The sequence below is a fragment of the Monodon monoceros genome, unplaced genomic scaffold (genome assembly GCF_005190385.1).
Source record: "Monodon monoceros isolate NGI ecotype Baffin Bay Population unplaced genomic scaffold, NGI_Narwhal_1 Super_Scaffold_21, whole genome shotgun sequence".
Classification (NCBI taxonomy): domain Eukaryota; kingdom Metazoa; phylum Chordata; class Mammalia; order Artiodactyla; family Monodontidae; genus Monodon; species Monodon monoceros.
Genome location: NW_021703778.1, coordinates 156,897,672 through 156,924,970, shown reverse-complemented (window position 1 = coordinate 156,924,970; position 27,299 = coordinate 156,897,672). Strand labels below are relative to the sequence as shown.

Genomic DNA, 27,299 nt, shown 5'->3' with positions numbered 1-27,299 from the left:
ATACATTTGACTGAGTTACACGTAAGTCTTAAAGAGCTGAAAGCTACACCATCTCTTTAAATTTTTTTTTAATATAAACATTGTATTGTCTCAAAGTTTAACTTTCAAAGAACATATTGTCCTTTTAAAAATATTTTTAAAGAAGCCTCAGTAGTATCTTTGAAAGCAAACACAGTTAAGAAAACCAACAAAATAAAAACATTTTTCCACTATTATAACTGATGATCAGCGCTAAGATTAGCAGGTTCCTCAAGAATACCTTGGAGGTATTGCAGGTTCAGTTCTAGACCATACAGTAAATTGAATATTAAAGTCAAGTCACATAATTTTTTTTGGTTTCTCAGTGCATATAAAACTTATGTGCACACCATACTCTAGTCTAGTAAGTGTACAATAGCATTATGCCTAAAAAATGTACATACCTTAATTAAAAAATAGTTTATTGCAAAAAAAATTACAAACCACTATCAGGTCTTAAGGGAGTCATAAGTTTTTGCTGGTGGAGAGTCCTGCCTCAGTGTTGATGGCTGATGGCTGACCAGGGTGGTGGTTGCTGAATGTTGCCATGGCTGTGGCAACTTCTTAAAATAAGACAACAATGAAATTTGCTGCATTGGTTGACTCTTCCTTTCACGGACAATTTCTCTTTAGCGTGCAATGTTGTTTGATAGCATTTTACCCACAGTAGAGCTTCTTTTAAAATTGGAGTCAATCTTCTCAAACCCTTCCATTGCCTTATCAACTAAGACTATGTAATACTCTAAATCCTTTGCTGTCATTTCAACAATCTTCATAGCATCTTCTCCAGGAGTAGATACAATTTCAAAAAAATTGTTTTTCTCTGTTCATTCATACGAAGCAACTCATCTGTTCAAGTTTTGTCATGAGATGGCAGTAATTCAGTCACATCTTCAGACTCCATTTATAAGTTTAGTTCTTTTGCAATTTTCATCACATCTGCATCTACTTCCTCCATGGAAGTCTTCCTCTCAAAGTTATCAATGACTTCCTCTCAAAGTCATCAATGACAGGAATCAGCCTCTTCCAAGCTCCTGTTAATGTTGATATTTTGACTTTCTCCTATGAAGCATGAATGTACTTAATGACATCTAAAATTTGAATCCTTTCAGAAACATTTTCAATTTACTTTGCCTAGATCCATCGGAGGAATCACATCTGTGGCAGCTATTGCCTTATGAAATTTATGTCTTAAATAATAAGACTTGAAGGTAATCACTCCTTGACCCATGGGTTGCAGAATGGGTGTTGTGGTAGTAGGCATGAAAACAACATTCATCTCATTGTACATCTCCATCAGAGTTCTTGAGTGATTAGGTGCATTGTCAATGAGCAGTAATATTTGGAAAGGAATCTTTTTCCTGAACAGTAGGTCTGAACAGTGGGCTTAAAATATTCAGTAAACTTAAGCTGTAAACAGATGTGTTATCATATAGGCTTTGTTGTTCCATTTATAGAGTAATTTTAGCATAATTCTTAAGGGCCCTAGGATTTTCAAAATGGTAAATGAGCATTGACTTCAGCTTAAAGTCACCAGCTGCATTAGCCCCTAACAAGAGAGTCTGCCTGTTCTTTGAAGCTCTGAAGCCAGGCATTGACTTCTCCTCTCTAACTATGGAGGTCCTAGATGGCATCTTCTTCCAATAGGAGGCAGTTTCATTTACATTGACAAGTTGTTGTTTAGTGTAGCCACCTTCATTGACTATCTTAGCTGGATCTTCTGGATAACTTGCTGCAGCTTCTCCCTCGGCATTTGCTGCTTCATCTTGCATTTACCTTATGGAGACAGCTTCTCTCCTTAAACCTCATGAACCTAACTCTTCTAGATTTCAAACTTTCCTTCTGCAGCTTCCTCACCTCTCTCAGCCTTCACAAAATTAACAGAATTAGGCACTTGCTCCGGATTAGGTTTTGGCTTAAGGAAATATTGTTGCTACTTTGGTCTATCCAGACTATTAAAACTTTCTCCAGATCAGCAACAGGACTGTTTCACTTTCTTATCAATCATGTGTTCACTGGAGGGGCGCTTTTAATTTCCTTCAAGAACTTTTCCTTTGCATTCACAACTTTACTGTTTAGCACAAGAGGCCTAGCCTTCTGCTTATATCAGCTTTTAACATGCCTTTCTCACTAAGCTTAATAATTTCTAGCTTTTGATTTATAGTAAGGGATATGCTACTCTTACTTTCACTTGAACTACTGGAAGCCACTGTAGGGTTATCAACTGGCCCAATTTCAATATTGTTGTGTCTCAGGGAATAGAGAGGCCTGAGGACAGGGAGAGAGATGGGGAATGGCCAGTCAGTGGAGCAGTCAGAACACACGTAAACATTTATTTGTCAACTTAAATGTGCACAGTTTGTGGCATCCCAAAATATTACAATAGTAACATCAAAGGTCAGTAATCACACACCACCATAGCCAATATAATAATAATTTAAAAGTTTGAAATATTGCAAGAATTACCAAGATGTGACACAGAGACACAAAATGAGCAAATGCTGTTGGAAAAAATGGTGCCAATATACTTGCTCAAAGCAGAATTGCCATAAACCTTTAATTTTTAAAATATGAAATATCTGTGAAGCACAACATTTGCTGTATCGCAAATATTTGTGCAATAAAACAAGGTATGCCTGTAATTATGAATTGCTGCTCTTAAGGTCTTTACCACTGACATTTAAAATGCTAATGGATCTTTTCTTCCTCTTTATTTTGCTGAGGCCCATCCTGAGGGCTCTACCCTGATGTATTTTTATAAATTATCCTATGAGGTATGTCCACATTGGTCATTCTGGAGGTCCTGATATATAAAATTTTAAATACATTCTTTTCTTAGTATAAACTTTCTCTAAATTATTTCTTAAGTCTTCCAACATTTGAATTTAAAATTATGAGATTTACTTTTTTTAATTTAAAAAAACAAATGTCAAGGAATATAGTCAACCTAATTTACAATAAAAGTCTGCAACAAATTTTGAGGATGGTTCCCTGATTTAAATTTATTTCTCCATCTTGTAGAAAATATTGTATGTTAATTTTTTATCTTTTCCTTATTTTTTCCTAAGGAATGGTTTTAATATGAATTTAGGTTACTAAAATCTGAGCTGATTTTAATTTTCCACTGTTCCTTAATTACCTTTATACCCTATGAAAAATCAATTTTGATAAATTGATTTTATCAAATCATAATTCATAATTATGAATTAAATAATAATTCATATGTGGCACAGAAAGAAATTGTCCAAAGATTTTGATCCCCCTTCTATAGTTTAGAATTGTTGATAGGAAGCAGCTACCTATCCAGGGACTGGGTTTCCCAGTAATCCATCAAAGTGTGTCATGTGATTAATTCTTGATAGTAGATTTTGGATGGAAATAATGTGTACCATCTCTACACCTCTCCCCTACTTTCTACTTACGTGCCTAGTAGTTGAATATCCTAAAGGATGCTGGAGTGACAATATGGAAGGAATCTAGTATCTTCTATCACCACATCAAAGATTGATTGCTGAATACCATTATGGAGCTCTTTTGTAAGTGAAAAATCACCTTATTTTGCTTAGCTATATAGCAAGTAATCACCGAACATCATAGAATCTTAAAATCTAGAAAGTTAATGTTAAAAATAAATGTAGAAGTCATTTAATCTACCCCCACACAAGCATGATTCAAGATATTACTCAATTAGGGGACCTATTTGGGTTTGGAGAAAAGAGAATGTAACTAAGAAATATATTTTTCCAAAGCTGACATACCAACTCTGGTAAATTCACTGACCTTTTCTCCACTTAGCCAGCTGATTTCATAGACTCTCATACACTTGGATCTGAACTAGAGAAAGAAATATGGACTAAAGAGAGTGAAAGGAAAGGCTACTTTTCTTCTGATTGAGTAGGGGCATAGACTAATGAATGAAGAAGAGTTTTATTTCTAAGCTCCTCAATCACCCGCATGGCCTAAAATGATTTAGGGTAACATGTTTAATTGAGGTAAAATAAATCAAGAGTGTAAGATCAAAGGAGAACAACCAGTACTAAGTGTACAAAAACATACTAAAATGGAAAAATAAAAGTTGAGGGATGGCTGAGAAGAAGGTAAAGGAAATGGGCCAAATAATGTAAATAAATGGAGCAGAGATCAAATTCTAGACCCAAATGCCTTAGTTCTATTCAATTTGTATTGGTTTTCTGTCCAATCAAGCTAATGCACTTGAATATTCCTTGTTTTAAATGTGTTTTTGGATTGTATACAACATCCGTTGTGAAAACTCTGAAAGTATATCTAAATAGTAAAAACATTTTTTTTTGCCAGACCCTTTACATATCCTTAATTGTTAAAAATACACCAGAAACTCCAGGATGATCTGCTTCCAACTTTCACTTCAATGAAATTGTGTGTATATATGAAAAAATAAGATGCACAGATGAGACTCCACATGATCAAAGAGGGATGTATTAGCCTTTGTTTTGTGCCAAGGTAATAATGTTTTCTCATTGGGAAGGTGACTTTGTTCTGACTATTGGGTAAGCTGATAAGGATATTTCCTTATTCCTGAAGACCATGTCCATTTTTGTACAGTTCAAGGAAATGATAACCGAACACCTGAACTGAGAAAAACCCTCAGGTTTCTATCAAGCCTGCCATAGTTAACATGGAGATGGCAACATTGAGTAAGGTATTTATTCCATAGTGTTATCATGAAAATTAAAGAATTCATGAACTGTATTCAGTGCAGTGTCTGGCACAGAGTAATAAATGGAGTAGTAACTGTTTTCTTATTATTATTACAACCTGATTGTCCCTTAGTTTTCCATTCTCCATAATTCAGTCCCTTAATTTCTGTGGATCAAGAGTTTAGAGCCCTCCAGTAAATACATCTGAGGACCCTTAGCCAATGCATACATTACCATGATTTTCACTCCAGACCCTTCTCTGACATATAATTTTCTATGCATCTCTGAGATCACCCCTGTCTAATTTGTCACTACTCTTCATGTAGCTACTGCTCTCACTAATCTAATTTGGTCCAAAACATGGGACCACAAGCTCTCCTTTCATTTACTAGTAAACAGACCAGTAGTTGTCAACAAATATTACACTTTACTATAGGGAATTTCATGAAAAACAATAGCTGTCTATAGCTGTATCTGCTAACAGGGTTCCTGATTCCCGAGCCCGGCTCCCTGTTGCCTAACACTCTTGTTAAAGGGCATTAGCTTAACAGAACTTAATTAGAGAAGAGAAATGTGTCAGGACTCATGGAATAGAATGTGTAAAATCATAAGAGAGGAGAATACTGATGTTCACCAAGAATGCACAGAAAGTAAGAAAGGATATGGAAAAGAAAACTGCAGTCTTGCCAAACTAAAGTGAGATGAACCAAGAGCATGGCTCAGGCCACACCCAAACTAAACTGATTATGTACAGCCCTCCATTGCCCTGTACTATGAGCTAATACATGAATTCAAGATGGAGATACACATGACCATTCAGCTCCACCTTAGGGGAGAATCTTCAGGAAATTTTGCCAAGACTTAACAAAGGGAACAATGATATCATGAAGGAAAGAAACTTGGGTGAGGATGAGGACTTCAGGTTCAAGAGCTTCTTGGCTACCAGAGAACCACTGAAACGTCAGCTGACCTTAGTGGCAGTCAGTGTAAGTGATGAACCAAATATTTCTTGGATGCATAGCTCCTTACCTGTTTGAGAAGCCAGCACTATAAGGAAGGAAACCCTTCTTGCTTCCACCAGTCCCAAAGACAGTTGAACCCAAGAGTCTAGGCTGCTCTCAGGAAGGCAATTGATCAGTTACCTTCAAATCACTTCCAGACACCGTGCTCATCCCTCAATTAAAAACAACAAACAAACAAAAACAAAAACAAAAAAGCCATGGACCCGACTTTTCTTGAAAGCAATTTACAGTTTTTTAGTCAACTTTTCACAGCCTGAAACTTGCCTTTCATTCAGCTCTTCATTCCATGAATATTTAGTTTACATCAACACTTTTCTGGTGTCTGGGCATATAGCAATACATAAACCAGATGAAATCCCAGCCCTCAAGGACTTGATACTAGAGAGGGAAAAGATAAAACACTAATAACTAATGTATAACAGCAGGGCTTTATAATCACTATTGAGAATAATAATATAGGGGACGCAGGGGATTAGGGGAGCAGCATTAGTTACTGTTTTGTCAAGAAAGGACTCTCCAGGAAGGAGTCACTTGAGAAGTGACCAGAAAGGTATACCTATTTCTGGAGGGTTGGTGCACTAAGGAAATAGAAAAACCGTCACTAAGGGCCTGGGCCTGGAGCATGATTGGAGTGCTGACCCTTTTATATCTAAAATGTCCTTTAAATATGTTTTTCCCTAAATAAAAGGAACTTCTCTGCAAACTTCAGAATTTGCAGGCATCTCTGGGATACAGATACTGTTACCATCCTATAACACACTGTTTGGTCTGCTATACTGTATTATAATAATGATGATGATCATTATTAACTACAGACCAGTACTAACCTCAAACTGGATCTTGTAGGAAAGTGGACAAAAGGGAAACATAAAGGGAAGGCAGCATCGTAGCTTGAAATACTCATCAACCAACATTATCCTGAACCACATCCCCTATAGTTGGTTAGGCAAACTATAATTTGCCTATAGCTTATATCAGAAGGATGCTCTGTCATATTGTGCTTCTGTGATACTGTCCAGAGGTAAACAAGTTTAAACCAAACTGGCACAAGCACGTATTTGCCAAGGCTAGATGGTCAAAAATATTCTATGTATAATTAGAGATAGAGTTGTAAGTCTTGAATTCATATTTTGAAATATTTACATTCTGATTAAGGAAGCAATATGCATGCTTAATAATTAGAAATGTACAGTTTGGCTTAGCACTGTGAACAATGATCTTTTGTTGCATGGAGGGATGCAGCAAGTGTATATAAGGTCACATATGAAAAAGTCACTCAAAAGTGAGAGCTCAGAGTAACTAGGAGTAAAAATTTTACATGGAGCAAGAGGGCCATTGAACCTTCACACCACACATTATGCAGTGCCTGGGGGACATCGCTTTAAAATTCCAGCCCCTAGAGATACACAATGGACATTCCCCCAACCTGCCCACCTGTAGCCTTTCCCTTATAGGTGGCAACTCCTTTCTTCTAGCTGTTCAGGCCTGAAACCTTGTAGCCATCATCCTCTTATTCTCTTAAACCCCACATCTACCTTATCAACTTATCCTGTTTCCTATGCCTTCAAAATATATCCAGAATCTGACAATTTTCCTGAACCTCTACACAACCATTCCTGTCCAAGGATTTCTCACCTGAATTACTGCACAAGCCACCTCACTCACTTCTCTGCTTCCACCCATGACCCCCAGGAATTGATTCTCAATAGAGCAGCCAGAGTGACCTCTTCAAAAGTTAAGTCAAAATATGCCACTTCTCTGCTCAAAATTCTGCAATAGCTTCCCAGTTCATCAGATTAAAATCCCACGTCCACACAATCAACTGGAACTCATCTCAGGTAACTCATCTCTTGCTACCTCTTTGAACTTAGGTCCCATCCTCTTTTCTTTTGCTCAACAGCTCCAGCCATCTGGTCTCATTGTAACTCTTCAGGTATGAGAAGTATTGTCCCATATGTTACATGCTATTCCCTTTGTATGGAATGCTCTTCCTCATGTATCTAAAGGGCTCATTCTCTATGTCCTTCACTGCCTCACATCTCTGATCCATCTGAAGGCATCTCTGATACCTTCCTGGAGCAGGCACCCCAGCCTCCCTTTGCAGGTTCTCTATTACCTATATTCTGAATTCAGCATATATCACATATGTTTTTGTTTATTTTCAACTCCTCATCCCCTTCCCCATCCCTGACCCCACAATAGTAAGATCCATGGCAATGGAGGATTTGTCTTATTCACTGTGGCTTCCCCAACATCTATAATAGTGGTCGGCACTGCAGACTGGCTTTACTCTGGCTCTAGAGATAAACTCAGTTTCAAACACCATTCTCAAAATACACATTATACTGATGCTGCCACATGAAATGAAATTAACAAACATCACATTTTCCCTATTTTTTCTTTTCCTTTTCTTAAGTGTAAACTCGTTCTGCCTTTCAACTTTTTTGTACATTTTAGCAGCACTTTGTTAAGAAGATATTTAGCCAAATGTCAGAAGTACCAACAGGGAATGTGAAATAGATAGTAGGAATAGGAACTCTCTGCTTCTAGAAGATGTATATTTTAGCATTATAAAAGTATTTAATATTCTATGTATTTTGATTTTTGCCTAATCAAGAATTACAGTATCAAATATTTATTTATAAGCATTAATATGCATTTTCAAAATTTTCTTTTTTAATTTACCTGCTCTTCACCTTGAATTTTTAAATGTTTTAACTTTCTGGGTACCTTTTCTTGAGAATTTTTAAACATAAAAAATAACAAGGGTGTAAAAAATAAACTCTTTTGATATTAAAAAAAAGAAAAAGAAGCCTACCAGACATGAAAAAATGCAATAAAACCTCTGTAACTAAAAAGAAAAACAAAACAAAAAACTGATATGGTTCTAAGATGTTAACAAATACTTATACATAGTTATAGCCTTTGTTGCCAAAAGCAGGACAGGATAGCAATTTTACTGAGGCCCAGAGAAATTAAGTGATTTGCTTAATTTCATGGAGCTTATACTTGTCAGAGTCACACCCTTAATACATTTCTAACTTTAAATGCTGGGCATACAAAATGTTGTTCAGGCCATTAATTCTAAACTATCAAAATGCAGCATAATTTGAAGTTTTCTTGAGGTACTTACACTCTAGTTAAAGATATAAAATACATGTTCAAGAAATAAGGTATGAAGAAGCTAGATGCTTCACATCGACTAAAAGCTTCCAATTACATGTCTGTATTTGATTTTCACTACAACCCTATAAGGGTAATAGAGCATGCCTTACCATCTTTATCAGGCAGGATGCAGAGTTATGCTGTAGTAACAAAGAATCCTCAAATCCCAGTGACTTTCCACAATCAGCATTGATTTCTTGCTCATTCTGCATGTCCTGTAAATCAACTGTGGCTCTGTAGCCTCTATTTGGGATACTATAGTTTTCAGGAAAAGAGAGATATGGTAAACCACTACATCCTAGAAATGACACAGCTCAATTCTGCTCATATTCTATTGATCAAATTCTTGACTTCTGAGTGAGATGTATTCACCTTCCCAAGAATGGGCAGAGCAAAGTCCCAAGGCCAAGCCCAATGTCAATATCAGTGGGGAAGTACAATCCTCCCTTAGGGATTATATTTGAGATAGAATACAGTCTACTATACAACATACATTATATAAATGAGGAAAGTAGAATTCAGAAAGTATAGGTGGTTAATTGTCCAGAGTACAGAATTCAGCTCAAAGTCATTATTCAAATCCCAAGTTCATTATTCTACATTGAACTGCACTGCTTAAAAATTCAGCAGCAGCACCATGGATATCCCTGAATAGAGGTCAGCCATGCCGGTGAAGAGCCAAAGGGAGATCCTGCTTATGCTCCATATGCCACCCACACTCCCCACATCTCAACCTCTGATCCTATGAAGTGGAGCATCTCTGAGGAACTTGATCATCTCTGAGGAACTCTTGGCCTCTATAAAGCAAGAGACCATTTACTTTGAAAATAAGTATTCTAGCCTGAGTTCTGTGAGCTTCAGTTTTTCCAACAGTAAAAAGCAACTGAACAGGCTGCTCCCTAAATTCTTTCACAGCTATAGCATTCAGTGGAACCAAGACTTATTTATAAAGCCCTCATACAACTTGATAAATCATTTCATTTTCATAATATTTTTTTGTCATAAGATACAAACATAAAGGAAAATGTTTTACAATAGAGAAAAATAGGACATAAACTTAGTCTGAGGTAAATAATCTTCTAATTTTTGTTATCTAAAATGATGAATCTTATGAAAGGAAAGAATTTTACCCAAAAGTGTTTTTTTTTTTAATAAAAATAATGAAGTCAAAAATAGTGTTCAACACATTCTTGGCAAAATCCAGACTGTGGGGAATTCTGCATTACAAATGATCCAATTTCTTCAACAAATAAAGTACGAAGAAGCAATGTATAAATAAAAGAGTGTCTTAAAATACACATGAAATAAGTTTCACTGTTCCTGATTAGAACAAACTAACTGCAAAAATTTTAGGTGACAATAAAAGATATTTGAAACCTGACTGTGTATTTGAAACTATAGAAATACTGTTATTGCTTCCAGTTTTAGAATTGTACCTTTTAGTGATACAAATTGCAGTATTTACAGATGAAATAGTCTGGGAAACAAATTTCACCATAATGCTATGGGGCTGAGGGGAGTGGATAGAAATATAAAGGCAACAAGCTTGTCCCTGAGTTGATAATGGTCAAAGCTGGGTGTTGGTGAAAACATTAGGATTTGTTATATTCTTTTCTCTTTTTTTGTAGGTTTGTAATTTTCCATATTAAAATATTTATGGCAATTTATGGTAGCAATCCCTGTCCAATATTTAAGACCACAGCACCAACTCTATTGTTTTGTTTTTTAATTTATGAAGCTTCATTCATCTGCTAAATCCTATCACCTTAATTATTTATTTATTAGTTGAAACTAGAAGACTAAAAAGTTAGATCAGGCCCCAACCTTCTATGCTATGACATTTACATTATTGGAGACATAGAAAACATCAAAGCCACCCCATTTTCTTAAGCTGTAACCAGATTGGACCAAAATGAACATTTTCTACTTAACAGTGTATGTATTTGGGGCAGAGGGTTAACTACATTTAAATGTGTCACTACTGACACAGACCACAATTTGCCTGGTATTTGAAACATATAAAAGAAACAACTTTTCTCTGACTTAATTCCTTAAGTTTAAGTACTCCACTTTCTATTTGTAATGATATGACACAAAGATTTGGATGTGAAGACGAACATCCCAATGCTTAATGCTTCATCAATCATAGTGTAATAAGACTCAAAAGTACTGCAACTCCATTTTTTCCTTGCTCGTAGAAACTCACTCATAGAACCTATATTTGCAGCTTAGCCTTGACCTTGATTTTTGATGTCAAAATGAGGTTGCTTCCAGTCAGGAGTTCTTCCTGCAAATTCCATACAACAATATGTGAATTTTATGTTTAATAATGCACTTACATATCTGGGATGTCAGCTTGCCAGCAAAAATCCAATATGAAATCCTTGAGTAGATTTAACTTGAATCACTTGCGGCTGACACAGTAAAGATCCAGTGCTGGAGTGTTTAATACATGGTCTGGAGTGAGATGCTGTATTGTGCTTTGATGCAGCTCAGTCAGATGCGGAAGAAATCCAGCATAGTGTAATGTTGAGTGAGTTGCTCAACAAGCTCCAGCAATATGAGAGGGTAGTATGATCTGTGCAAGCATGTGGTCCTTGTGTGTGCGATATTTCATGTCTGCCTGCTGCTTGTGTTGTTTGTGTGGAAACCTAACCACAGGAGAGGTCACACTGAGCACATGAGAAGCCTTCGGATGAGGAACGTTTATTGCAGAATTTCAAGTCACAGAGCACAAACTGCCTGCAGGTTAACGTGGTGAAACAACACCTAAGTCAGAAGTACTTGATTTAGATTCCCTTGGTAACTAGATCAGAACTAAGATAGATACAAATTGCTTTTACAGAATCTCCTCAAATTTCACCCATTTTTCCTCTCTGTATTATTTTTCCATTTCCTTTTGGGACCTACCCACAGCATTATTCCCTTATGGTTTGGTAGAGAGAATAAATCACTTTAAACAAAATTAAGTAGCATAATTCTATTTAATGTAACAAAGCACAGTAGTTAAGACTAATTCTGGATCCAGATTGCCTTGGCTTTTATCACTTACTTGCTGTGTAACTTAATACAGAAGAACAAACCTGACTCCATATTGGATCTATCCCTTTACTCTAACCTTGGTACTCTGTTGCCTGTGCTTAGTCATGCTGGCTCTGCATCTTTTGTAAAAGAATGTTGCCCACAGCCTGAAATATACAGAATTACCCATTCTCAAGGCTCTGAACTTTAAAGGTATAACACTTTTCCACTCAGGTAGAGAGAAAAAGTTACAGAACAGAGAATAATATTTGTCTTATTGGAGGTTTATAGGAACATTGTGACTAGAACTACATGGACAGCTGCAATAGCAAAGGATTCCTGCCCCAAGAAGTTTGCAACAACTAGTCAGACACCTTCCCCTTTTAGTATAAAAGAAGCCTGAATTCTAACTCGGGGAAGATGGTTCCTTGGGACACTAGTCCTCCATCTTCTCTGTCTGCTGGCTTTCTGAATAAAGACACTATTCCTTGCCCTAATACCTCATCTCTTGATTTATTGGCCTACCTTGCAGCCAGCAGTACAGCTTGAATTCAGTAACATGACCTTGCACAAATTATTTAACTTCTCTAGGCCTCACTTTCCTCATCTGTAATATGAAATTTAAGAGATAATCAATGAAAACTCCTAGCTCTGTGTCTGATATGTAGTTGAAGCTCTGAAAATGTTAGCTAGCTGGAAAAATACAAGGAAGAAGGGAAGTTTTTCAGTCGGTTCAATAAATAAATATCATGAGAGACGCGGGGTGGTGGGGCGGTATGGAGAGTGAAAACAGGAAGGGGGAAAGTACAGATAGAAAAGGAAAAAGGGCTGAGAGAAAAACCTATACCCAGTGTGAAAAACAATGATGCAAGAAAAGCAACAACGAGAAACATGTTCATAGAATGTGAATCTTTTCAATTCAATCCCATCTGCAATTGCCTAGAGTGTAATAGATGCTGAATAAGATGCTAGATTTGAATAAACATAGTAATAATCACAATAATGAGATGAGATGCTACTTGCCTGCAAGAGATCAGAGTCTAGTAAAACCAACCTATAAGCTCCCTGTTAAGGGCAAGCATGGGGACTATTGGAGCTCAAGAGTAGGAGAGTTAGGTTAGAGAGAATCAGAGGAGGTTTTGCTGAAGAGGTAACTCTTAACTGAGACTGTAGAGGAAAACTAAGTTTTTGTCTGTTACAGTAGGATTGAAAGGTTGGTCCCAGCAAATGCAAAATGAAGTAGACTTGAAGAAAGGTATTACTGAAAATTCCAAGGACCTCATATGGAAAGGAGCCTAACACTGAGATCAAGGGAGTGGTGAGATGGGAGATTGGAACTAAAAGAGCTATCCATTTGGACTTTATTAGAAACAGTAGTAGCAATTTAGAAATATAAAGCAAAAGAATGTAATCAAATTGACTTGGGAGTAGAGGTGGCAGGGGTGAGTAGGAGAAGAAGAGGTAGACAGAAAGGAGTCATTCTAGACTTCTGACTTGGTGATATGGAGAGTTGTGGGGATATTTGTAGAAAGAGAAATTACAAAAGAAGGGGCAGAGGACAGGAGGTGTATGATGAGTTTGGTTTTGTTCTGAGTTTGAAATGCATGTCCAACCTCCAGATAAATTCTTCCAATGTGTTGAAGACCACTGGATGATGACTGTTGAAAATAAATATATTTACATCTGTGTCTCTATTTCTGCCCTGCAAATGGGTTCATCTGTACCATTTTTCTAGGTTCCACATATATGCGTTAATATACGATATTTATTTTTCTCTTTCTGACTTACTTCACTCTGTATGACAGTCTCTAGATCCATCCACATCTTTACAAATGACCCAATTTCGTTCCTTTTTATGGCTGAGTAATATTCCATTGTATATATGTACCACATCTTCTTTATCCATTTGTCTGTTGATGGGCATTTAGGTTGCTTGCATGTCCTGGCTATTGTAAATAGTGCTGCAATGAACATTGAGGTGCATGTGCCTTTTTGAATTATGGTTTTCTTTGGGAATATGCCCAGTAGTGGGATTGCTGGGTCTTATGGTAATTCTATTTTTAGTTTTTTAAGGAACCTCCATACTGTTCTCCATAGTGGCTGTATCAATTTACATTCCCACCAACAGTGCATGAAGGTTCCCTTTTCTCCACACCCTCTCCAGCATTTGTTGTTTGTAGATTTTCTGATGATGCCCATTCTAACTGGTGTGAGGTGATACCTCATTGTAGTTTTTATTTTCATTTCTCTATTAATTAGTGATGTTGAGAAGCTTTTCATGTGCTTCTTGGCCATCTGTATGTCTTCTTTGGAGAAATGTCTATTTAGGTCTTCTGCCCATTTTTTGATTGGATTGTTTGTTTTTTTAATATTGAGACACAGATGTAGAGAACAAATGTATGGACACCAAGCGGGGAAAGTGGCAGGGGATGGTGCTGGTGTGATGAATTAGGAGATTGGGAATGATATATATACACTAATATGTATTAAATGGGTAACTAATAAGAACCTGCTGTATAAAAAAAAATAAATCAAATTCTAAAATAAAAAAAAGAAAGAAAAACTGAGAACAAAAAAAAAAGAAAAGAGAAGAAATATATTTAAGTTTTCAGTAAATAAATGTTGATTGGCTGTATGCTGCCATTTTCCCCAGCATGTCTGATTCCTCCAACTAGATTCAAATTGCCCAATACCTAAGATAAAATCATATCTTTCCTTCTTATCGCACAGTACCCTAAGCATAGTGTTAGCTGTGTAGGTACATATAATAAATAGCTGGGTAAACTAAATTGTATTTTGTACAGTAGGAACTAGTTTTAAGTAGGAAAATGCTTATTAGGCTGTTAGTCAATTGAAATACTAAAAAGTAAAATAATTTATAAAATAAAGATCAGTTACCAATATAAACTGTCCTGAGTTTAGAAGAGTTTCAATTCTAATAGAACCAGCTAGCTTCACTGAAAACACAGAGTAAGACCTATATGCTTTTAAAATAAACATTTATAATATCTTAATACTGAATTAACCACATTTTCTACTTTTTTTTTTTTGATTCTTGTGGATTAAAGTGTATTACATAAGACAGAGGCCTCAAATCCCTCATGTTTAATTGTTTGCTGAACATCTCCCTTTGGGCATCCTCACAAGTTCTCAGACTCCCTGTGTCCTGATCTGATCTCTCCTTTTAACAGATCTTCCCACCAATCTCTGCTAATGACATCCCCTCCTCCCAATTATTCAGGTTCAAAAACGCTGATGCAACCAGGCCTTCCACTTCCTCTTGTCTCATGCCCCATCATTTGCCAAGTTCTCATATTTCTTCTTACCAATAAGCCCTTTAATCACCATTTTTGTGCTGATTTTACTTTCCTTTTGCTCTTCCCAACACACTTGCTTTTCCATTGTTTCATATCTCACCAGTCAATCTTTTACCTATTACAGATTTACTTGTAGGAGTATCCACATTTATGTACTAAAAATGCATGAGCTAATTTTATCTCACAAAAATAAATTATTGAGAGGAGGACAATCAACATAGAATTGGAGATAAAGTTATTCAGCACAGCTTCTTCCCACTTCAACTCTAGGCATCATAGGATAACATATCAAGGGGCCACAAAATGCCATTACAACTCCAGACCTTGGTTGTCAGGCTATATTTAAACTTCATCTCTTCTAGCAATTGAAAATTTTGTGAGTAGAGGGCAGCCCACTCACAATGTAGCAAGTCAGCAAGAGGCTTTGTAACAGTCTACACTTGTTTTATTATAGTAGGTATTTTTAGAGGATTAAAATGGAAAATTGGCTGTTATACACAGCACTCAATATGAAACCATTTTATAGACCACAGGGGGATTCCTTTTTTGTTTTATAAAGGGGGGAAGTAATAAAATGAAGGACACACCCAGTCACAAACAAAGCAAAACAAACACAAACACCTTCTGACAATTTTGTTTGGAGAAAAGGTGTTTCGGAAAGGAGTCATAGCTTAGAGTCACAGGGTTTTAGAGCTGGATGAGGCCATAGAGATCATTCTTTACAAATTACAAATGGGGAAACAGACTACCAGAGTGTTCCACTTTCCCAAGGCACAGTTAGTTAACTTTTCATCAGGGACTAGAACTTGAATCTCTTAAGTCCCAGTCCCAGGATTTTTTAAATCCTAAAAAAAGGTGGGAAACAAGTGCTATTTCCCAAGGAATCACTTATCTACTGGCAAAAAAAGGCTTTGCCTACCTGAAAAAGACACAATCTGCATTACAACCTGGTTTAAAATATGAAGCAGTCACCCTGACAATTCTTTTGGAAAGTTCTTTAAGGCAAGTTCAACATCTTCCTGCTGAGTTTCCTGGCTGTCCTGAGAAACTTATGCCAGGGCCCATGGTTACTTCTACAGACTTTTCATACAAGAGACTAAACCAGTGGCTTCTGAATTATGATCCCTGAGCTATTTGGGGTTTGGCATACCTTACAGTTTAGCAGAGAAGTAAATTTTCAATTTCCAGAAGAGTGAATTTGGGAAGGGGAGAAAGATAAATGTTTTTAACTGAAAAGTGAAACAAAAACTGTGAATTTTACCAGGAAAAATAGACAGTAATTTCATTGTGTGTGTGTGTGTGTGTGTGTGTGTGTGTGTGTGTGTGTGTGGAGAGAGAGAGAGAGAGAGAGAGAGGGAGAGAGGGAGAGAGAGAGAGGGAGAGAGAGAGAGGGAGAGAAAGTGCTAAAAAGACTATAAAAGAGCATAATAACAAAAGCACAGCATTGTGCCTATGTGTACTAGCTGGCGAGCTGGACAGACCACTTGCTGAAATTCTCAGGGCTTTGAATAAAGGCCACTGGGATGAAAGAAAAACTCATCCCTATACAGAAAAATGCAGTCTCTTTTCTGATATGACTAAGAAATAATTATTCTCAAAGATTCTGTGGTCTTTGCCTCCACTTGTGCAGCAGAATAAGAAATAAATAGCATAATAGCATTCACCAGGGAGAAACCCTATATGTCCCTGGCAGTGTGTTGTAGCATACCAGAGAAAATTAACTGCTTCAAGTCAGATAGGTTCCTGGATCATAGAAACCTCCTGTTGAGAATTCATCATTTATGCTCAGTTTTTCAACTGGCCATATTTACAATCAGTTACACATACACACCCACTACTAACAGTCACACATGCATATGTACCCCATGTGTGCATACGAGCACCCACTCGCTCACACATTCACACACACACACACACACACACACACATACACAGACACACACACACACAGCTAAAGTTGACACATGGCTACAATTTTCCTATTGTCCCAAATTGAATTTGAATATACAGTAAGCAATCTGGATGATGATAGTTTTACAAGGTCTGGAGATAATTTATCAATTGAACTTCAAAGGTCTCTCAGCCTTTCTGCACTGGTCATTATTAAGTAGGAATATATGTAATCATTTGAGAAGGAAACTGTTAGATTTAAACACAGGTCAACTAATCTTGAACCAATGTAAATTTCTAATGCATCATCTATCCCCAACTCCTTGTTTTCCTAATCTGCCTTTCCTTCAAACACAGTCAACACTTCCCTAATGTCTTTAGATCTGGGATAGAGAAGTTGATCTATGGAGAGGATAAGAAATTAATGAAATTTAACAAGATGTCCCTATTATTGCATCCCTGGGATAAATCAAGGATGGTATATGGTTCTTTTAATGTATTGGATGAAGATTGCTAATATTTTGTTGAGGAATTTAGCATCTATGCTCATCAGTGATATTGGCCTGTAATTTTCTTTTTTTGTGATATCTTTGTCTGTTTTTGCTGTCAGGGTGATGCTGGCCTCACAGAATGAGCTTGGAAGCCATCCTTTCTCTGAAATTTTTTGGAATAATTTGAGAAGCATAGGTGTTAACTCTTCTCTAAATGTTAGGTAGAATTCATTTGTGAAGCCATGTGGTCCTAGACTTTTGTTTGTCGGGAGTTGTTGTTGCTTTTTTTCATTACCAATTCAATATCATCACTGGTAATTAGTGTGTTTATATCTTCTATTTCTTCCTGGTTAGTCTCAGGAGATTGTACAGCTACATGTAAAAGAATAAAATTAGAACATTTTCTCACACCATATGCAAAAATAAACTCAAAATGGATTAAAGACCTAAATGTAAAACCAGAAACCATAAAACTCCTAGAAGAAAACATAGGCAGAACACTCTTCGACATAAATTGTAGCAATATTTTTTTGGATATGTTTCCTAAGGCAAAGGAAACAAGAGTAAACATAAACAAATGGGGGCTAATTAAACTTAAAAGCTTTTTCACAGAAAAGGGAAACATGGACAAAATGAAAAAAAAAAAAAGAGTACTGACTGGGAGAAAATATCTTCAAATGAATTGATTGATAAGGGTTAGCATGCAAAATGTATAAGCACTTCATGCAACTCAATATCAAAAAATCAAACAACCTAACTGAAAAATGGGCAGAAGACCTGAAGAGACATTTTTCTAAAAAAGACATACAGATGGACAACAGGTACATGAAAAGGTACTTAATATTACTAGTCATCAGAAAAATGCAAAGAAAACCCCAACAAGGTACTGCCTCAACCTGTCAGAATGGCTATCATCAGAAACACCACAGACCTCACTAACAAACACTGGCGAGGATATGGAGAAAAGGGAACCCTTGTACACTGTTAGTTGGAATGTAAATTGATAAATCCACTGTGGAAAACATTAAGGAGTTTCCTCAAAAAACTAAAAATTGAACTACCACATGATCCAACAATTCCACTCCTGGGTATATATCTGAAGAAAACTAAAACACCAATTCAAAGAGATACAATGTTCATAGCAGCATTATTTACATAGCCAAGATATGGAAGCAACCTAAGTATCCAACAACAGATGAATGAATAAAGAAGATGTGGTATATAAATACAATGGAATACTACTCTGTCATAAAAAAAAAGCATGGGATTTTTCCATTTGCAACAACATGGATGGAGCTGGAGGGTACTATTCTTAGCGAAATAAGTCAGACAGAGAATGACAAATACTGTATGCTATCACTTACCTGTGAAATCTAAAAGAATAAAACAAATGTGTATATAACAAAAAAGAAACAGACTGACAGATATAGAGTACAAACTAGTGGTTACTAGTGGGGAGAGGGAATTAAGTGGTACAAACTACTACGTATAAAATAAAGAAGCTACAAGATTGTATTGTAGATTAAAGGGAATATAGCAATATTTTATAATAACTGTAAATGGAGTATAATCTACAAAAATTTTGAATCACTGTGTTGTACTCCGGAAAATAATCTAAGAATGTAAATCAACTGTACCTCAATTTTGTAAAAAAATGAAAAATAACTGAAAAAATTACAGGCCAAAAGAAAAAGAACAAAAAGATGTCCCTCCTCTTAGGTTCACATGCTAGAAAAGGCTTGATAGCTTGGAAATCTGTTGTCTGCTGAGATTTCAAGGCAAAATGTACCTAAAATTAAGAAATGGGCAAGGTTGAAAAACATGGGTAAGGCAGAGAAGAATTAGAGTACTTAGCTATCCCTCAAAAGCCTACAAGCAACTACTTCTTCTAGAGCAATTGATATATACTGGCACTGTGTGAAGCCATTTGCCAGCACTTGTGCATTTAATCTTCAGTACAATACTCTTTCCAGTCCCATTTTATATACGAGAAAAACTAATCTTAGAGTGGTTAAATAATTTCAGTTAGCAATCAGTGAAGCTGGCACACAAGAACAGGTTGGTTTGACCCCTAAGTCCATCCTTGCACTAGCATGCCATGGGTGAGAAACCATGGGAGCCCTAGAGATTATCTTTTCCAAGTAATATAGCAGGTGCTCCATTTTTAGTTTGTTAACTAAAGTACGAACAGAAAAGAACATGGAAGTGTGAAAGGGTAGGTAACACTCCAGAATTGCTCTTGTTTTTGTTAACAATTTACAGTTAAGTAGACCTCTGGTCGGAAGATACTTATTTAACACCTGTATTTACAAGGAACACTTCTTCAGGTATCAGAAATACAAGAGATTGGAAAAAAATGGAGTAAGACACAAAATCTGCCCCTGCCATCATTGTTAATAATAGCAAGCATAAGACAGGCACCAAAATAATTTCAAGACAAGCCAGGTGAGCTCTAATGGAAGCATAAAAAAAAATCATCCCAGGAAAGATGGTATTTTAACTGAGAATTTAAAAATAGATATAATTTAAGAGGCTAACATGGGAATGAGATTTCCTTGGTAGGACAAACACTAACAGCAAAGGTCCAAGGCTTGAAACCTTGAGCTCAATTCAAAGGTCATCTGGTATATCACCCTGACTAGATGACAGAGTTGAATAATGTGGAAGGAGTGGTAGAGAAGAGTAAGACTGGGTCTATGTTGTAGAAAAAATTACATTTGCCAGAATTTTGGTTTGCTTTGTTCTTCTGTTTTTTTCTAAATTGGTTGTTTATAATAGTATTGTGTGGAAGTGTTACAAATCGCCATGACAACAATTGCTAGTACTGGAAATCTCCAAGAAAATATTCTATTTATGAATTTAATTTGGATACCTTTAGTGACTCCTAATTACTCAAGAAGCAAATACCCCAAAGGAATATCAGTATTAAAAATTTATTTTGGCATTCTATGCAAATAGATGTAGAGTGCTTGAGACTCTTTCTTTCATAAACACTTATTATTACATAATTACCTGATGTTATTCCCACAGCTTATCAAGAAGATTCAAGGCAATAACCAGTTGGGATAATCATTGCATATATCTCCCCGAAACAACCCAAAAGATTTTTTTTCTGTTTCCGTTTGGCTGTACAAATGCAATCAGATAATACTGAATTATCTGCAGCATGCCAAGGAGATCAGACCTACTGAAGTCTTAAAATCCTGCAAATCTCATTCAGGCTTTGTTGTTGTTGTTGTTTTAATGTAATGTGCTCGGAATTAGGGAAATGAAAAGAGGGCTATGTAGTTTGTCCTTGGATTCACCATGAAATTGATTATCATCTTTACTTTCACAAGTGTTACATTTATAAAGTCCTTTACAATTCCTGGTTAGTCCTCTGTTCACCTGTGGGGTACAGATTAAATTTAATCACCAGGAAAGTCGAGGTATTGAAATAAGAAGTTGTCTCCAATGTTGAAGGCAGGGGATTCTAGTACAAAAAAAATAGTTGGAAATAAATAAGGTTGGAAAAACTACAATAAATCTTTCTGTTTTCTAGAGCTGTAAATTGAAAGCCCCCCAAAAGAGCAGTAGTTAGTGGCCCAAAGAGTAAAATACAGCAGATCCCACAAATTAGTGGTTTGAGCCTAGAAACAAAATCTGACATGAATGCCTGATTTAAATCTCAGTTCTTGGCTTGATTTAGCACGTGACTAAACTCGGTATGAGTAGAATCAACAATTCACATTGATGAACATGAAAAAACAGCTTCACCTCCTTTCTCTCCAATATTTCAGACAAATTCATGGGAAGATATTTTTTCTTTTAAATAACATCTCTGATATTTACATTAAATTCAATCAAAAATATAAGTTTCCATAGGAATTTCCTTCATAACAAACATTTTAAAATGCCTTTGTGATAGGTGATGATACTAAGTTAAACTGCTTAAGAATGGAGGTTTCAATTGGTGTTCAGTTGAAATTTGACTGCCATCTGACCCGAATCCCCAATAGTTCATGCAGTAATCTTTAAACTTCCTTCTATTTTTAGACTCTTTACTTTCCTTCTAATACAAACTTTATGCTTTGCATCAGTTGGAAAAATATCATTGCCCATTATGATTGTTCAAATATCATTCTCCTACCCAGAAAGATGAATGCTTTTATTTTACTTATTAAATTAAATCTAAATTCCAAATTTGGTGAGTGAATTTGAAAGCCTCCCATAATCTATGCCTTTCTTACCCAGCTGAGCTTGCTATATCCAAACAATACATTTCTGTTCCTTCCCATTGCATGCCTCTTCCCTGAACATGCATTCTCACTTCTCCCACCTTATCTTTGTATAATTTGCCTTTACTTCTATGAAACCCATGGTTTCTGATTCTCTAAATGTGACAGGTCCTCAAGGCCCAGCTTAAATTCCCTTTCTTCCAGCCCGTGATGGACAGTAACGCTGGTGAATAGACATTGCATTTGCTGATGGTGTGATAAAATTTAGCATGCTTAAAGGTAACATAGTTTATGTTTCTCTTGTTTTGTTAAAAGAAGTTATCACAGTTCTGCAAGCGCAGTAAGTCCTTTATAAATATTGATTAATTGATGCTTCCATAGCTAATTTCCCTCTGGCACCTCTGTAGAGATAGAGAAAATACATTTACGAAATCACTGTGTATTATACCCTTGTACAACTGTGAATAAGTCGCCTGGTGTGTGTGTTCAGTTGTTTGAAAGCCTCGTTATACTATTAACTATCATTATACATTTAAAAAGTTCATAGTTTCAGATTAAAAGTGACTCACCATGGCAAAATACAGCATAATTAGATGCATTATGGTCTACAGTGTTCACATATATCAAGATCCCTCTACTGTGGTCTCTTAAAAACTGGAACACAAGCCAAATAGAGTCAATTATTATAAATAAAACATAATTCCAGTGACACACAAGCTCTTCTGAAGCATCGTTCATGCACAGTCAGTGCTGTTCTATGGAGCTGAAGGATGAATGGTAAAATAGCACCATTCACAGGAGGTGCATTTTATTGGATGCCTAAGTCAACTACTGCTCTGTCTCCATATTTTAGAGCAAACATATCACAGACAGGATATTTCCTTTATGTGATGGGCTTCCTCCTGGAAAGTTGTGAGTATGAGTATGTTTGTAAGCTTTTTTGTGGATTAGATCCTACTTTTCCCCTATTGGCTTACACTAGGTTTGTATTTCAGATTTTTTTATTCTTTTTTTTCTCAGTAAACTCTAATTCCAAATTAAAAATTTCTCTGCCCTGCCATCAAGATTATTTTTTAATTCATGATCAAATGATTAACTGCTTTCCAAAAATTTTATTTTTAAGTCTGGTAGTAAATATTTCACAATAGTTGTTTTACTGATTTATATGCTACCTGCTGATTTACCTGCATTTTTCTTAAAGTGAAGGTGTACTGACAAAAACTTTAGTCAGACTTTTTTTTTTTTCAGTTTTCACCATCTCTTTCCCTCTCTCAATGACTTCTTGTCTGTCTAAAAAGTTCAGAAAGTCAAAAAACAGTAAATTAGCTCAAGTCCTTCAAGAATTTATAAAATTAGGTCCCCTTTTATGACTAGGACAAAAAAACAGCTGTTGTGCTGCTTACCATGTTTTTGCTTCAAAACCTTCTTAATTTTAAATGACAATTATTGTTTTAATAGCAGTTAGCCACTGAGATTGACAGAGAAGGAATTTATGCCTAGTAACAGGTATGAAACTCTCCAGAGTATGTGCCTATCAGTAAGAGCTTGACAGATCAGACGAAACTCGGATAAAATGGCAGTTATCAGCATGTAGCCATTTTTTCATTGTGATTGAAGTAAAGCCCTGAACATTTGCCCAAAATCATTTTCAGCCACGTCTCCTCACCACATGTTTTTTTTCTGAGTATGGAAGTAAACTGAGGCTTTTTCCACACCTGCACAGCATAACTGTGTGGACAAAAGCTTAAAGCGAGATTAAGATCAAACAAGAAGGGTCAATATTAAGTCCTCTTGGAGGAGAATGATGTGGACATTGAAACAGAAAAAAATTCTTTGTTCTCTGGAATCACACATACAGGGATGCTACAAACTCCAGCTTCAGATGGCCATTTCTGCAACCAACCAAAAGGAACTAGATCAAAGAAAAGGAAAGAAAGAAGCCAACAGATCAAACCTGATGACTTTATTTGAACATTTAGATTTAGGCATGCCTAAATCAGCCGCATCTCCTTCGACTTCCTAATTTCATGAGCAAATCAATTTACTTCTATTGTTTAAATTTATGTGAATTGGTTTTCTATCACAAGACATTCTCATTTATTTCTCAGATAAAGCAGATCGATTATATACTCCTGAGTTGGACTTGACTCATCCCTGTCTGCTGGTCCACTGGCCCTCTTCCAGATGCTGATAGACATGCCATCAAGACATGGTGTTGAAATTACAAAAACTTTGAACAGAATGGCTTCAAAGAATTGGTCCTGACAAACTTTTTCTTCAAAGTTAGGTGTGTGCTTTCTGCCTAGGATGTGAAAGAGCAACTTTTGTCTCTCTGTGTCAGTTATGAATTCCACTGAGAATCCACATCAGAATGACTAACCATCATAATCAAGGCTTGCCCTGAGTCACATTGCCAGGCAGCCCAAAAATATCTTTTGTATTTTCCTTCCAGCCTCAGTCTTTACCTTGGTGAGCACTTTGGCTGACTTCCCCTCTCCCATCAAGTCATATTCTGGAAAGGACTTGTTCTCAGCTGGCTATCAAACCAACCTCTATTAGATGTTGAAGAATCTCTTTTATAATGATGGTCAGGTACCATGGCAGGCTGTGCAAGCAAGAATCTGGACAGGTGGAGTCGTTGAATATTCTTTGTATTGCATCCCCTGGGGAGCCACCTATTCTGTCCTCCTTCCTCTGCCCATGAGTGTTAAGAGAAAGGAGGATTCTCCTGAGAAACAGGGCCCATTTTATGAGTAAAAGCATGTAGCTTTCCCAATTTGTGTTATAAGCATCTTCTTAGCATCTAATCTGCTGAAGTGTTTTACTTTCTGGAAAAAAAAAAAAAAGATTTAATGTTTGGTCTTGTATGGCTTTTCTATTGGTGATATGCAAAATATTACTTAACTAGAAGTAAAACTGAAAGTCCAAATTCATTTGGTTAACAACAGGAAATATTTCTCTTCTACATGTTTTCCTTTGATTTTGTTAAATGGTATTATTTTGGCTTTAAGAAAGTATTTCAATCCAAGGAATGAAAGACCAGATCATTGAATGCTTTTTGTTTTCTAAATAAGCCAAAAATCTCCTAAAACTCATTTACACACACACACACACACACACACACACACACACACACATGCTCCCATATTCCTCTAAACCCTAAACAAATAACTAGGAGTAAAAACCTACTGAGGAAATGGAAAAGGACTTCTCATGGCTTAAACTGTTTTGAGAATACGCCTGTTAAATAAATTTTACACGTGATCTGATGTGCAAGCCAAGGAACGTACATATGGTGAAACTTTAGCAAATACTTACTAGGGGAGTAACCCACAAAGGAATTAAGGATCCTAGCCACATATTTAAGTTTTTCACCTAAACTGTTAAAAGTTATGTCATTTTTCACTGGAGGATGTAGGTTGGTGAATGGATTTAACACTACCATTTGGTCTAATTTCCTGATGTCTGCTCTAATCATTGTATAAGCCTCTTTATAGAGGAAAAAAAAAAAACTTAGAGCTTTATCTCCTTGTTTTCTGCGTTCTCACACAGGCACTCTGTTACCTTTTACACACTGAAAGCTGGGGTTGATTGAAAAAGAAACCATTCAGGATAAAGATGAGTTTTAATATTATACCTATCCCCGAAACCAAAATAACTGAGACGAAAACATTTTCCAACATAAACCATACTTTGTAGGTCAGGATGGAAAACCTGGAAGAAAGAAAAAGTGCTTTATTCTATTTAAGTGAAACATGTTTTCTGGTTTTAATAATTTTAATTCTTTCCTATCTGAATCTAGTTATATCTTCTAAATTTTATGTTGTTCTTTCTAACAAAATCTCTATGTTGATGACCATTCCAGCAATAGCAATTATTCTCTGCATGGTTTGGGTTACTCCTTTTTACTTTGCTTTACCCAGATGAGAGAGCCACATATATGAAGTAGATCTATTTGTCAAGTAAAGATTTTTAAATAAGGCTTTGAAGCTCGTTTTTAGAAGAAGATTTGGGATCCTGATCATTCGCAAGCTATATACAAACCTAGCAACTTGATTAGAATATTTCAAAGCATTCATTACTAATCCAAATAGTCATTGAAGATAAATGAAAGTTTAGAGAAGATAAATCAAAACCTGGAGATGGACCTGAGTTCTAATTACAGCCCCATCATTTATGAGCATTGTGACCACAGATTATCTCCATAACTTTTCTAAGTTTACTTCCTTATCTAAAGTAGAGACATAAATTTCTTCCACACCACAAGATAGTAATGAGAAATCAGTAACACAATGTACACTTGCAGCAGAATGTTCAATAAATAATGAATGCTCAAAATAAACTCATGATTCAGTTATTATCATGATTGCACTATTCAAATTGTCATTCAGTGTTAGTTCCTTCATGTCACTGAAACTTTAAATGCAGAAAAATACTTGGCTTCTGTCATGCCACAGCAATAAGTCCACTGTTTTTCATAAACTCTAAATGCTTCTTCATATACTGTACTTTCACAAGAATAGGCAAACATCTAGTTTAGAATTCTGATCCTTAATTGTTGTTCTGTTCGTCACCATAACTTCTACCATCCTAAATGCACACGGCCTATCACAGGTTCTCTCTTACTTGTCATATATAATTATTTACAAAAGAAATGCTAGACTTTATACATCTTCCACAGAAATACAGTTCTACCAAAGCCTAAAGAAGTAAACATGACTTCATTATTACTACATCTATTTGCTTGTTTTTTAATTTATAATTTATTCTCCACTATGCTCCAAAAGAACATATTTGATAAACAGATGAAAAACCACGCATAAAGAAGAACAAGACCATTAGCATATCATAATCTTAGGGTAATGATTACTGAAAAACAGTCCTTTGTGTCACTTGGAGTCTCCTAGAAATGGAGGGAAAGAACAACCAAGAGGGATCATGAAGCTACAACAGAGTTGAGTGTGAAATAGGCTTAGTTAAAAGAAATGGCATTTATGAAAATGTACCAGGTGCTCCAAACTTAGCTAGATATTGATATATCATACTTCATTCAATTCTCACAGCAACTTTATAAAGCACATGTTATTGTGCCCATTTTAGAAATATATAATTGGTGGTAATAGCTACACAGAGACTGAATGACAGATAAAAGATTCACACTCCAAACTGCCTAAATTCATTGCTTAGTTAGTTGCAAAATAATTCCAGTGTAATTACATAGACCCTGGATTTTCTGTTCAAGTGCAAATTACCGAAGGGAGGAAATTTAATTAGAATGTGTGTTGCTCATAATTTTTTAACTCACTGTAGTCCATTACCAGAGGAGTAAATTTGATCCTAATTATTTGCAAATTTGTATTTGCAAATTTGCCTGCTTGTTAAAATCTATTTGTAATCCCAAAGTCCATAGTCTTCAGTGTTTTCATGATCTTTAGCAAACACATGCAGAGTGATGAAAAATTGAGTCACCATTGCCTGACAT

The 27,299-nt window shown here is 36.0% G+C and overlaps 1 pseudogene; it reads right to left on the bottom strand.

Annotated features, from left to right (window-relative positions):
• Positions 1 to 467: 467 nt before the first annotated feature.
• On the bottom strand, positions 468 to 3,974 carry LOC114903931 (annotated as a pseudogene).
• Positions 3,975 to 27,299: the final 23,325 nt, after the last annotated feature.